Genomic DNA, 14226 nt, shown 5'->3' on the forward strand with positions numbered 1-14226 from the left:
GAAAAACTACTTCACGTGGTCCTTCTTCTTCCTCCAGATCAACCCCTATCTCTAAACGTCATCTTCTTGCTCCCAATGATGATCCATCATTTGTTAGGGACATTAGATCTCGTAAGGTTATCGTTGAACATCCTGTTGATGTCAATCACATTGCTCCATTTGACATCCTTCCTATGCTTGAAGCTGTAGGTTGGACTAACTTATTGCATTGGGGTGGGCCTGCATACCGGTCCATTGCCCAATCCATGTTTTCATGTATTAGTGCATATTCACAGGATAATTTAACTTTCCAAATTTCTACTAGAGAAGGGCCATTTGACGTTGATCGTCGTTTAATTTCAGCCCTTATGGAAATTTCTGTGAATGATGAGGGTATTCCAATTCATAACTTGACTGATAAACCCTCAATGGCTGAAAAACGTATGCTAACTAAAGACTTATGTAATATGGATGTTCAATGGACTCAAAAAGGGAATGCGCTCCCCGCAAGGTATTTGTTACCCAAATACAAAATTCTTCCACAGAATCTTTGTGTCTAATCTGTATCCTCGTTCGGGTAATAAATCTGACCTGACTTCATTTATGGTTTGTGTTATCCATGCTATTTCTAATGGTACTCAGATTTGTTTGCCTTCCTTAATCTGTCATTTCATTCTTCAGTTTCGACTCCATCCTGGTCATAGTGACATTCCATTTGCATACTTTATGACTGTATTGGCTACTCATATGTTAGTCGATATGCCTGTTGATGAAGCACCAATCCATCATCGATCTTCAACAATACAAATATTAATAAGATGAAGTTGGATCCGCTTCGAACAAGGTGGTGGTGGTGGTGGTGGTCTGATCAACGTGGTGTTGATATTAATATGGATGACATTTTTGAGGAACTGGATTCGAACTCAGCTAATGATCCATTTTGAGCCTTCTTCATTTGATGCACGTCGAGTGCATTAGAGGGTAGAGTTGAGGATATAAATGTTAAGTTGGAAAACATGTCTGTTGCTCATGATTTGCAATTCAAGTACATGCGCAAATATCTTAGGCGCTTGAACAAAGGCATGCACCAACTTGATCTTTCTATTCCTGCTCCATCTTCAAGTTCTAGTTCTGACTAGTTTCTATGAGACTTTTTGTATGTAATAACTTTATTACTTTGCTCTTGTTTGATTGAGTTTGAGTTGGATTTTATGCTGGATATTTGTTTTTAATGTAATATTTATGCTGGGTATATGTGCTGCTATCTTGAGTAACTCTATGACTCTCTTACTTCATCATGTTTACTCTCATTCCTTTATTTAGTTCTCCTTTGTCATATTGTGACAAAAAGGGGGAGAATGGTTTGTTGTTAATGTGATTGTGAGAGGAGTAGCATTGGTTATGTTACTCAGGGGGAGTGGGGTGTCAAGGAGAATATATGTTTGATCTTGTTGAATGATAATGGTTGAATGTTGAAACTGGTTGAATGTTGAATATTGATTTGCAGGTATTAACCAGTTGTTTTACTTATGTTTATCATGGTTATGTGTTTTGTCACTAATTTGACAAAGGGGGAGATTGTAAGTTCTATAGTTTTTATCCCTGTTTGTTGTCAAATTTATGGTGCCAAAATCACTATTATACTCTGTTATATATAACTTGCATAAGTGAAGCTCTCTCAAGGATCAACATTCATGAATAAGCTAAGCTCACAACAAGCACTGCTCACAAGACAAGACTCAAGATCTTGAATACAAGCACTGCTCACAAAACAAGACTCAAGCTGAAAAGAAAGTACAAGGCAAGACTCAAGCTGAAAAGAAAGTACAAGGCAAGACTCAAGCTGAAATCAAGACTCAAGTTGAAACTCAAGCTGAACTCAAGACTCAAGCTGAAACTCAAGCCACTTTCAAGATTGAGCTACTTCAAGGTTTAATCTACATCAAGACTTCAAGGCTCATTCTTCATGGTCTCTTGTTTCAATGTCCATACTTCATGATTGAGGTTTGTTTGACCATAGGATGACCTTAGAAGTAGGTCATTTCGGATACATAAGTCGAATGTTTATTTTACATGTGATTGGTCTGTTCTTCGACTAGTCCTAGGCCTTCTTCGACTAGTCCTAGACTTGCTTCGACCGATCTAAGAAATTCCTCGATCGATCGTAAGTTTGTTACAAATTACGGATAAAATCTATTAGCCTTCGACTAGTCCTGCAATCTGTTCGACCAGTCGAAGAACAGTGTCGACTGACCTTCGACCGTCGTACATTCTTCGACTCGAAGTCAGCGAAGATATTCATGTCCTACGACCGGTCGAAGGAAACCTACGACCAGTCGTAGGAGACCTAGGACCAGTCGTAAAACAGTCAAAGCAAATCCCGCCGGATTTTTCAAATATCTGTTAGTGCTTCGACTAGTCGAAGAGCACTCTAGACCAGTAGAAGACCCGATCTTCTCACTTATAAATAGTGCACGAATCTCAGAAGAAATCATCGATTTAATTAATCCATTCAAGTCAATCTTCGTCGAACTTCTGAGAGATAATTTCGTGCTCCATCTAAGCTAAGTGTGCTTATTTAATATTCTCTTTCCTTAGCTTTATTTTAATTGATTTTGTTTCTTATATTCCAATCGATTTGATAAAGAGGAATTATTATTCCCTTTCTTTGGAATCAAAATCAATTAAGGCAAGCCCTGTTTGGTTTAATTTAAAATCAATTAGAACTAGAACCATTGTAATCGAGTCCTGGACATTGAACTTGGACATTCAATCATCTACTTTGATTTGGTTCTACCGGGTGCTACAACGAAGGAGATATTTCAGGTATTTTACATATTGTAAATTCCTTTCTATTATTTTGGTTTCTTTCAAGATTTGCCGGAAAAATCTTGTTATTTTGGTTATCTGAGGAGAGCCAGGAAAACTCAGAAGTGGGGATTTATAAATTGAGAAAGCCCACATACAAACACACAATTCTAAGGGTTTTGGGTGAACCTAGGAAAACCTAATTTTAGTGAACGCTAATATCCCTGTGTGAGGATATTAGGAGTGGAGTAGCTTTTTGTGTGGCTGTTGTATAACGGTTGGTGAACACACAGGCGAACCACTATTATCCCTTGAGTTGTTGTTGATTGACTTATTCTTTTAATCTTTTATTTATTTTTTGTGGGATGTATGTATGGTGGTGAATGTTGTAATTATTTCAAGCTTTGTGAGAATGTTGTAATAGCTTAGAATTTACTTTCTGCTATTCCTTTATAAGGTTGATTTTCAATTTCATTTGAAAGTTGTTCCAGAAAGGTTGCCCTGCCATTTTTATGGTGTATGGCTGTCCCTCGAACAATACATTTTTAATTACAAGTTATTTCATTTCAGTTTGTATTTAATTCCGTATTCCTCTTCGATTTGAGACTTGATACAAAGACCTTTCTAGAAATAAGGTTGTCCTACCATAAACTCTGTTTTGGTGTAAGGTTGTCCTTAGAATAACGTTTGTATCAACCTCTCAAGATCTGAATTTTGAGGTTGTTTTTCTTTCTGCATTGTTATTTAATTTGGCTATCATTTTCTTTATTATTCAGTGTTATAAGTTTTTATTGGGCATTGTCCTATTCACCCCCTCTAGGACATATAGCTTGGCCTTTTCAAGTGGTATCGAGCCTAATAGCTCGTTTTTTTGAATTAATTTCTGAGCTAACGATTTAAGCTATTTAAGATGTCAAATTTTGATAGCCTTTCGATCACTAGGCCTCCACCCTTTGATGGCTCCAACTATGCTTATTGGAAAGCCGAATGAGGATCTTCCTCAAATCAATGGATGAAAATGTGTGGCAAGCCACGGTGGTGAATGGAATCCTCCTATCATGGAAGTTACTGGCGTTGATGGTTCAAAATCTATGAAAACCACACCATATTACCAATGGACCACCCTTCAGAAAAGTGAGAGTAGTGCAAATGCTAAAGCACTAAATGCAATTACTTGCGCACTATCACCGGATGAGTTCAAAAGAATCATCTCTTGTGATACTGCAAAGCAAGCTTGGGATGTATTAGAAATGACACACAAGGGTACTACAATTGTCAAAAAATCTAAAGTCCAACTCCTCATAACCAGATTTGAAGAAATTCATATGGAGGAAAATGAAATGTTTATGGACTTCTACACTAGATTGAATGACATTGTAAACTCAATGTGGGGTCTTGGCGATAAAATCCCAGAAAGTAAAGTGCGTGCAAAAATACTACGCTCACTTCCTGAACGGTTCAATTCTAAAGTAACCGCAATCTAGGAACTTCGTGATACGGATAATATGAGGGTTGAAGAACTAGTTGGTTCTCTACAAACCTACGAGTTAAACTTTAAAGCTCCTAAAGGTAAATCTATCGCGCTAAAATCTTCTAAATGTAATTCAGAAGAAAATTCTGATTCAGAAGATGATATGGCTCTTTTAGCTAAAAAATTTTACAAAATTTTCAAAAGTAAGAAAAGAGTTGATTTTCAAAAATCAAATGATAAAAAGAAGTTTAGACCCAAATCTAGAAAATCTTTGAAAGATAGTCAATGTTACAACTGTCAAGAATATGTGCACTTAGCAAATAGATGTCCTAAAAGGGACAAACCCAAGAAGAAGGGTATGTTGGCTACATGGGATGAATCATCTGATTCTGAAGGTTCTTCTGAATCAGAAGATTCTGAAATTGAGTCGAGCAATGAGATTAAAGCTCTTATGACTCTAGCCAAATTCACATTTTCAGATAATGACTCTACAAGTGAAGAAAATCTGAATAGTGAATGTGAAAATGAAGATGATCTTCAAGACGCTTACAATGCCCTATATAAGGAAAGTTGTAAAATTGCTGTCAAACTTAAACTTCAAAAAGAAAAGTTTTCTAAACTCAAAAATTGTTTTGATTCACTTGTCTTAGAAAAATCACAAATTTTAGATAGTTTTGAAAAATCAAAATGTGATTTGGAATTCAAAAACTCACTAATTGTTGATTTAAAATCTGAAATTGAGAATCTTAAAACTGAAGTATCTTCTCTTCTGAGTTTAAAGGACACATGGAAATATGCCCAAGGTGATCCAAAGTTAGAAAAACTTTTATCCGGGTCAAGAAAATGTGGCGATCGATCCGGGTTGGGCTATGATAAAAATCTACCTCCTAAACAAAAGTATACTCCTCCTATGTTTGTTAAAGGAGAGTCCTCAAACTCAAAAGGGAAAAGTACTTATCAAGATTTTTCTAAAAATTCAAAAACTTTTCAAAAACCTAGAAACAGCCATGTCAACTTTAATCAGAATCAAAATCCACTAGCTGAAAAGATAGTTGATTTACTCAAGGAGCTATTAAAATCTAACTCTATAGGTCATTCCTACAAGTATACACAAAAGAAGACCAACTATGTTCCTAAACCCAAAACAGTTATGAAATGGGTTCCTAAAGTCACCTGCTTGGTTGCTCACACTGCTTTCAAAGCAACAAGTCATTCAAAGTGGTACCTAGACAGTGGATGCTCCAGGCATATGACAGGTGACAAAGCCTTATTCACCGATCTGAAAGATATGACTGATGGTTCAGTCACATTTGGTGATGATAGCAACTACAAGATTATAGGCCAAGGTACGGTTCAACTTTTTAATCTTCCGGTGTTTAAAAATGTTTTATACGTTGAAGGTTTAAAACATAACTTGCTTAGTATATCACAAATATGTGATAATAACCACAATGTTCGGTTTTCTAATCAAAGCTGTGAAATACTAAACAATAAGGGTTCTGTAATATTAACTGGACATAGAACGTCTGAAAATTGCTATATTATTAGTGAATCCAGCTCATCTAATCAAACATGTTACATGGTCCATACAGACGAGACCGACTTATGGCACAAACGTCTTGAACATGTACATTATCGAAATCTATATCGATTGAGCAAACGAGAACTTGTAAGAGGTTTACCCAAAATTCAGAAATTAGATAAAATATGTGGTGAGTGCCAGATAGGCAAACAAACAAAGAACTCACACAAAAAGGTGAATTCAAATACCACGTCAAGACCACTCGAACTTCTCCACATGGACCTGATAGGACCTACCAGAACGGAAAGTCGTGGTGGTAAAAAGTACATCTTGGTAATAGTTGATGACTTTACCAGATTCACTTGGGTAGTCTTCTTAAGGGATAAATCTGAAACCCTTGAAGAAGTAAGAAAAGTTCTCAAAAGGATTCAAACTGAAAAATCTTCTCAAATCAGTAAAATTCGTAGTGATCATGGATCTGAATTTGAGAATAGCAATTTCGAGAAGTTCTGTACCGACCAAGGAATATTACATGAATTCTCTGCTCCTAAAACTCCACAACAAAATGGAATTGTAGAAAGAAAGAATAGGGTGCTTCAGGAAATGGCTAACGTCATGTTGAATAGCATGAAGCTCTCTAAAAATCTTTGGGCTGAAGCAGTCAACACAGCTTGCTATATTATTAACCGAGTCTACACTAGAAAAGATAATAATAAAACGGCTTACGAATTGTGGTTCAATAAAAAGCCTACTGTTAAATACTTTCGAGTTTTTGGCAGCAAGTGCTATATTTTACATGATCGTGAAAATTTGGAAAAGTTCGATACGAAGAGTGATGAAGGTATTTTTCTAGGATACTCTTTAAATAGTCGAGTTTATAGAGTTCTGAACAAAAGGACTGGTGTGATTCAAGAATCCATTAATGTTGTCATTGATGATCACTTAAACACACCAATCTCTAATTCAGATAATGATGAAGTACTAATCATTGATAAACCCGATACTTCATCGAATCAGACTGATTCTGAGTTAAGGACTGTTAAAGATCATCCAACAACACAAATTCTTGGAAACCCTCTCACCGGTGTTCACACCCGTAGACAACTTGAGGATATATGTAATTATGTATGTTTTACATCCCAAATTGAACCATCTAACGTAAAAGAAGCTCGGGCTGAAATCTGGATTGTTGCGATGCAAGATGAACTCAACCAATTCGTAAGAAATGATGTTTGGTATCTCGTACCAAGACCTAAAGATAAACACATCATTGGAACAAAATGGATTTTCAAAAATAAGTCCGACGAATGTGGAAATATAATTAGAAACAAGGCTAGACTGGTGGTATAAGGTTATACTCAAATTGAAGGGATTGATTTCGATAAAACCTTTGCACCAGTAGCACGTCTTGAATCTATCAGACTATTTATATCCATTGCATGTTTTAGAAAGATAAAGATCTATCGATGGATGTGAAAAGTGCTTTTCTAAATGGCGATTTACATGAAGAAGTCTATGTTGAATAGCCAATGGGATTTGAAGATTCCAAAAATATTGATCATGTATATCGGCTTAAAAAGGCACTTTACTGGATTAAAACAAGCACCTAGGGCATGGTATGAGAAACTAACAAAATTTCTTTTAAGTCATAATTTTCAAATGGGATGCATTGATAAAACTCTGTTTGTAAAGAAACATAATGATCATATCTTAGTAGTGCAGATTTATGTTAATGATATCATTTATGGATCAACTTGTATTGACTTGACTACGAGTTTGCAGATTTGATGAAATCTCGATTCGAAATGAGCATGGTTGGGGAATTGACTTATTTCCTTGGATTGCAAGTAAAGCAACAACTGAAGGAATATTCATTTCTCAATCTAAGTATGCCTTGAATCTAATCAAAAGATTTGGATTTGAGAATGGCAAGAATTTTGATACTCCTATAAGTACTACCCGAAACTATCAAAAGACTCTAATGGTAAAAATGTTGACTCAAAACTTTATCGAAGTATGATTGGTAGTTTGTTATATTTAAGCTAGTAGACTGATATTTCTCTAAGTGTTGGTATTTGCGCAAGATATCAATCGATCCAAAAGAATCTCACTTGATTCTTTGTCAAGCGAATTATTAGATATGTCGCAATATTGTAAATCTTGGTCTCTGGTATCCTCATGAAACCAATGTTCAATTAGTTGGGTACTCTGACTGGGACGGTAATCTAGATGATAGAAAATCAACCGGTGGTATTTATTTTTCATTGGAAATTGTCTAGTTTCTGGTTTAGTAAGAAACAAAATTCTATATCACTTTCAACAACTGGTAATTGTATGTACACAGCTTATTTGGATGTAACGAATGCTAAGTGATTATGGAATTAAACAGATTCTATGTTATTACATTGTGATAATTCCAGTGCGATAAATATTTCAAAAAATCCTATTCAGCATTCTCGTACTAAGCATATTGACATTAGATTTCATTATATAAGGGAATTAGTAGAAGAAAAGTTATATCTCTAGAATATATTCCTACTGAAGATCAACGAGCTGACATTTTCACAAAACCTCTTGATAAAAGCAAGTTCAAAAAGATGAAATTTGATCTTGGCATGTGCATTTTAAATTGATAATTTATGCCTTCTTGTATAATATTGTATATATTTGCTAGATTGTATTTCAATTTTTGTAAAAATTTGCAAGTAAATTGAATTTTTGGGGTTTATACGACCAGTCGTGAGTATACACGACCAGTCGTACTACGACCGGTCGTAGATACCCACGACCAGTCGTGGAGCACGGGTTTCACTTCATATTGGGGAATTTTCACTTTCTTCCTCATTTCTTCTTTCTTCTCCTTGGAGCCGAACTTCGACTCGTCGAACCCATCCTTCAAGTTCTTCAAAGTTAGTGTTCCAAATCCGTTTTTCTTGCATATTTGTGTCAAGATTGCTTCATTTTCTCTCTTGAAGCTTTCTATCTTGAAAATCATTGAGATTTGGGGTTTGGGTTGTGAAAAATCTGTTTTGAGCAAATCCACTTCTCAATCCTTTGCAACTTCTTTATTCCTTTAATTCCTTGTTGCAAATGGCTTCTAGAGGAAGAAAAACTACTTCACGTGGTCCTTCTTCTTCCTCCAGATCAACCCCTATCTCTAAACGTCATCTTCTTGCTCCCAATGATGATCCATCATTTGTTAGGGACATTAGATCTCGTAAGGTTATCGTTGAACATCCTGTTGATGTCAATCACATTGCTCCATTTGACATCCTTCCTATGCTTGAAGCTGTAGGTTGGACTAACTTATTGCATTGGGGTGGGCCTGCATACCGGTCCATTGTCCAATCCATGTTTTCATGTATTAGTGCATATTCACAGGATAATTTAACTTTCCAAATTTCTACTAGAGAAGGGCCATTTGACGTTGATCGTCGTTTAATTTCAGCCCTTATGGAAATTTCTGTGAATGATGAGGGTATTCCAATTCATAACTTGACTGATAAACCCTCAATGGCTGAAAAACGTATGCTAACTAAAGACTTATGTAATATGGATGTTCAATGGACTCAAAAAGGGAATGCGCTCCCCGCAAGGTATTTGTTACCCAAATACAGAATTCTTCACAGAATCTTTGTGTCTAATCTGTATCCTCGTTCGGGTAATAAATCTGACCTGACTTCATTTATGGTTTGTGTTATCCATGCTATTTCTAATGGTACTCAGATTTGTTTGCCTTCCTTAATCTGTCATTTCATTCTTCAGTTTCGACTCCATCCTGGTCATAGTGACATTCCATTTGCATACTTTATGACTGTATTGGCTACTCATATGTTAGTCGATATGCCTGTTGATGAAGCACCAATCCATCATCTGATCTTCAACAATACAAATATTAATAAGATGAAGTTGGATCTGCTTCCTGAACAAGGTGGTGGTGGTGGTGGTGGTCCTGAAGAAGCTGGTGTTGATATTAATATGGATGACATTTTTGAGGAACTGGATTCTGACTCAGCTAATGATCCAGATTTTGTACCATCTGATGTTGATGCACGTCTGAGTGCATTAGAGGGTAGAGTTGAGGATATAAATGTTAAGTTGGAAAACATGTCTGTTGCTCATGATTTGCAATTCAAGTACATGCGCAAATATCTTAGGCGCTTGAACAAAGGCATGCACCAACTTGATCTTTCTATTCCTGCTCCATCTTCAAGTTCTAGTTCTGACTAGTTTCTATGAGACTTTTTGTATGTAATAACTTTATTACTTTGCTCTTGTTTGATTGAGTTTGAGTTGGATTTTATGCTGGATATTTGTTTTTAATGTAATATTTATGCTGGGTATATGTGCTGCTATCTTGAGTAACTCTATGACTCTCTTACTTCATCATGTTTACTCTCATTCCTTTATTTAGTTCTCCTTTGTCATATTGTGACAAAAAGGGGGAGAATGGTTTGTTGTTAATGTGATTGTGAGAGGAGTAGCATTGGTTATGTTACTCAGGGGGAGTGGGGTGTCAAGGAGAATATATGTTTGATCTTGTTGAATGATAATGGTTGAATGTTGAACCGGTTGAATGTTGAATATTGATTTGCAGGTATTAACCGGTTGTTTTACTTATGTTTATCATGGTTATGTGTTTTGTCACTAATTTGACAAAGGGGAGATTGTAAGTTCTATAGTTTTTATCCTGTTTGTTGTCAAATTTATGGTGCCAAAATCACTATTATACTGCTATATATAACTTGCATAAGTGAAGCTCTCTCAAGGATCAACATTCATGAATAAGCTAAGCTCACAACAAGCACTGCTCACAAGACAAGACTCAAGATCTTGAATGCAAGAACTGCTCACAAAACAAGACTCAAGCTGAAAAGAAAGTACAAGGCAAGACTCAAGCTGAAATCAAGACTCAAGCTGAAACTCAAGCTGATCTCAAGACTCAAGTTGAAACTCAAGCTAAACTCAAGACTCAAGCTGAAACTCAAGCCACTTTCAAGATTGAGCTACTTCAAGGTTTAATCTACATCAAGACTTCAAGGCTCATTCTTCATGGTCTCTTGTTTCAATGTCCATACTTCATGATTGAGGTTTGTTTGACCATAGGATGACCTTAGAAGTAGGTCATTTCGGATACATAAGTCGAATGTTTATTTTACATGTGATTGGTCTGTTCTTCGACTAGTCCTAGGCCTTCTTCGACTAGTCCTAGACTTGCTTCGACCAGTCTAAGAAATTCCTCGACCAGTCGTAAGTTTGTTACAAATTCCGGATAAAATCTGTTAGCCTTCGACTAGTCCTGCAATCTGTTCGACCAGTCGTAAGAACAGTGTCGACTGACCTTCGACCGTCGTACATTCTTCGACTCGAAGTCCAGCGAAGATATTCATGTCCTACGACCAGTCGAAGGAAACCTACGACCAGTCGTAGGAGAGCTACGACCAGTCGTAGAACGGTCAAAGCAAATCCCACCGGATTTTTCAAATATCTGTTAGAGCTTCGACTAGTCGAAGAGCACTCTAGACCAGTCGAAGACCCGATCTTCTCACTTATAAATAGTGCACGAATCTCAGAAGAAATCATTGATTTAATTAAAGTATTCACGCCAATCTTCGTCGAACTTCTGAGAGATAATTCTGTGCTCCATCTAAGCTAAGTGTGCTTATTTAATATTCTCTTTCCTTAGCTTTATTTTAATTGATTTTGTTTCTTATATTCCAATCTGATTTGATAAAGAGGAATTATTATTCCCTTTCTTTGGAATCAAAATCAATTAAGGCAAGCCCTGTTTGGTTTAATTTAAAATCAATTAGAACTAGAACCATTGTAATCGAGTACTGGACATTGAACTTGGACATTCAATCATCTACTTTGATTTGGTTCTACCGGGCTGCTACAACGAAGGAGATTTTCAGGTATTTTACATATTGTAAATTCCTTTCTATTATTTTGGTTTCTTTCAAGATTTGCCAGAAAAATCTTGTTATTTTGGTTATCTGAGGAGAGCCAGGAAAACTCAAAAGTGGGGTTTTTTTAATTGTGTAAGCCCACATACAAAGACACAATTGTAAGGGTTTTGGGTGAACCTAGGAAAACCTAATTTTAGTGAACGCTAATATCCCCTGTGTGAGGATATTAGGAGTGGAGTAGCTTTTTGTGTGGCTGTTGTATAACAGTTGGTGAACACACAGGCGAACCACTATAATCCCTTGAGTTGTGGTTGATTGATTTATTCTTTTAATCTTTTATTTAATTTTTGTGGGATGTATGTATGGTGGTGAATGTTGTAATTATTTCAAGCTTTGTGAGAATGTTGTAATAGCTTAGAATTTACTTTCTGCTATTCCTTTATAAGCTTGATTTTCAATTTCATTTGAAAGTTGTTCCAGCAAGGTTGCCCTGCCATTTTTATGGTGTATGGCTGTCCCTAGAACAATACATTTTTAATTACAAGTTATTTCATTTCAGTTTGTATTTAATTCTGTATTCCTCTTCGATTTGAGACTTGATACAAAGACCTTTCTAGAAATAAGGTTGTCCTACCATAAACTCTGTTTTTGGTGTAAGGTTGTCCTTAGAATAACGTTTGTATCAACCTCTCAAGATCTGAATTTTGAGGTTGTTTTTCTTTCCTGCATTGTTATTTAATTTGGCTATCATTTTCTTTATTATTTCGCTGTTATAAGTTTTTATTTAGCATTGTCCTATTCACCCCCCCTCTAGGACATATAGCTTGGCCTTTTCAGAAACTTGTCCAGGTTGCGATAAAATGTCAAAGATTTACTACTATCCCTCGATAGCCACCTGAAGAGTTAACGCCAATGGTCGGACCTTTTCCTTTCACCCAATGGGGAATCGACATCATCGGACCGTTCCCTTTGGTGAAAGGACAGACGAAGTTTGCTATCGTCGCCGTCGACTATTTCACTAAATGGGCCAAGGCCGAACCCTTAACCAAGATAACCGAGTAGAAGATCATGGATTTTGTTTAGAAAAACATCATCTGTTGATTCGGGATACCTCGAACTATTGTCTCCGACAACAGGAAACAGTTCGACAATAGGCAGTATCACGACATGTGCCGAAATCTAGGGATCAGGAACGTTTACTCGTCCCCGCGTCATCCACAAGCAAACGGACAAGTCGAAGTCGTTAATAAGGTAATTAAACAAGACCTTCGGACTAAGCTTGACCGAGCCAAAGGAGCATGGGTTGAATAACTTCCTAAAGTCCTTTGGGCGTACCGAACTACAGCTCGAACTGCTACAGGAGAAACCCCCTTCTCAGTAGCCCATGGCTCAGAGGCGGTCGTCCCTATGGAGATCGGCCTACCTACCACCTGAGTAAGTTCATAAGACGAGCAAAACAATGAGGAGCTGCTAACTCTTAACCTTGACCTCCTCGACGCAATCAGAGAATTGGCTCAACTTCGAACAGTCGCTTACCAACGATTAGTGTCTCGGTCTTACAACGCCCGAGTCAAAGTTAGGTAGTTTCGAGCGGGAGATTTGGTCCTCCAAAGAACTTTTCAGAACACTAAAGAAAACAGAGCAGGAACGTTGGGCCCCAATTGGGAAGGCCCCTACATAATTGCCAACGCTATCTGACCAGGTACTTATCGACTGGAAGACCTAACAGGGCAGCTCCTGCCTCACCCGTGGAATGCTGAGCATCTTAAGATATACTATCCATAGTTCGGCTAAAAAGTGATCCATACTTGGTTTAATTGTCTAAACACTTGCAAAATCAAAGGAAGAGAAATGTGTAGAATGCCGAATAAGAAAAAAACATATATTTGTTGATCAGTAAAGTGTTACATTAATCAGTTCATTAAGTACAATTGAGTCGGAATAATATAACGATAAGAGTTCTACACTCGGATATCTATAAAAGATAACGTTAGATGTCGTTGACATGCTTGGCCCTAAGGCTTGGTGTGCTTGAAGTGCTTGAAGCAGATGTGGGGAACAGAAAGGAATTGTTCTCCACCACACCAATTTCAGGGCTCAGCCTCACCCGCCACACCAGGAGCTAATCTAAGAGATGCTGTTGGAGCTGCAGCAAGAGCAGTAGCAGAGGCGTCATAAGTGTATGCCTCGGGGTCAGCTGCCGCCTCAACACCAGACCTCGACTCACCCTCGTTAAAGCTAGACAGATCTAGGTGGGGAAAAGCACCCTTCATCACTTCGATACATTTAACGTAACCCTCTCGGTAAATGAGTGTCCACTCCTCCTCGAAAGCTGAAGATGAAAGGAACTCTTCCACCGCCTCCCCTCTCGCAGTCGCAAGGGCGGCCTTGGTCCCCTTCGCGAGCTCCTGAAGCTTCCTCTGAGCCACGACCCACTTTATGGAAGCCTGTTCAAAGGCGAGACTAGCCTCTTCCAATCGCGAGGCCACGCGATCTCTTTCCGTTGTGGCCGACACAAGATCAGCCTTTGCCTCCTC

This window comes from Magnolia sinica, chromosome 3 (genome assembly GCF_029962835.1).
Source record: "Magnolia sinica isolate HGM2019 chromosome 3, MsV1, whole genome shotgun sequence".
Classification (NCBI taxonomy): domain Eukaryota; kingdom Viridiplantae; phylum Streptophyta; class Magnoliopsida; order Magnoliales; family Magnoliaceae; genus Magnolia; species Magnolia sinica.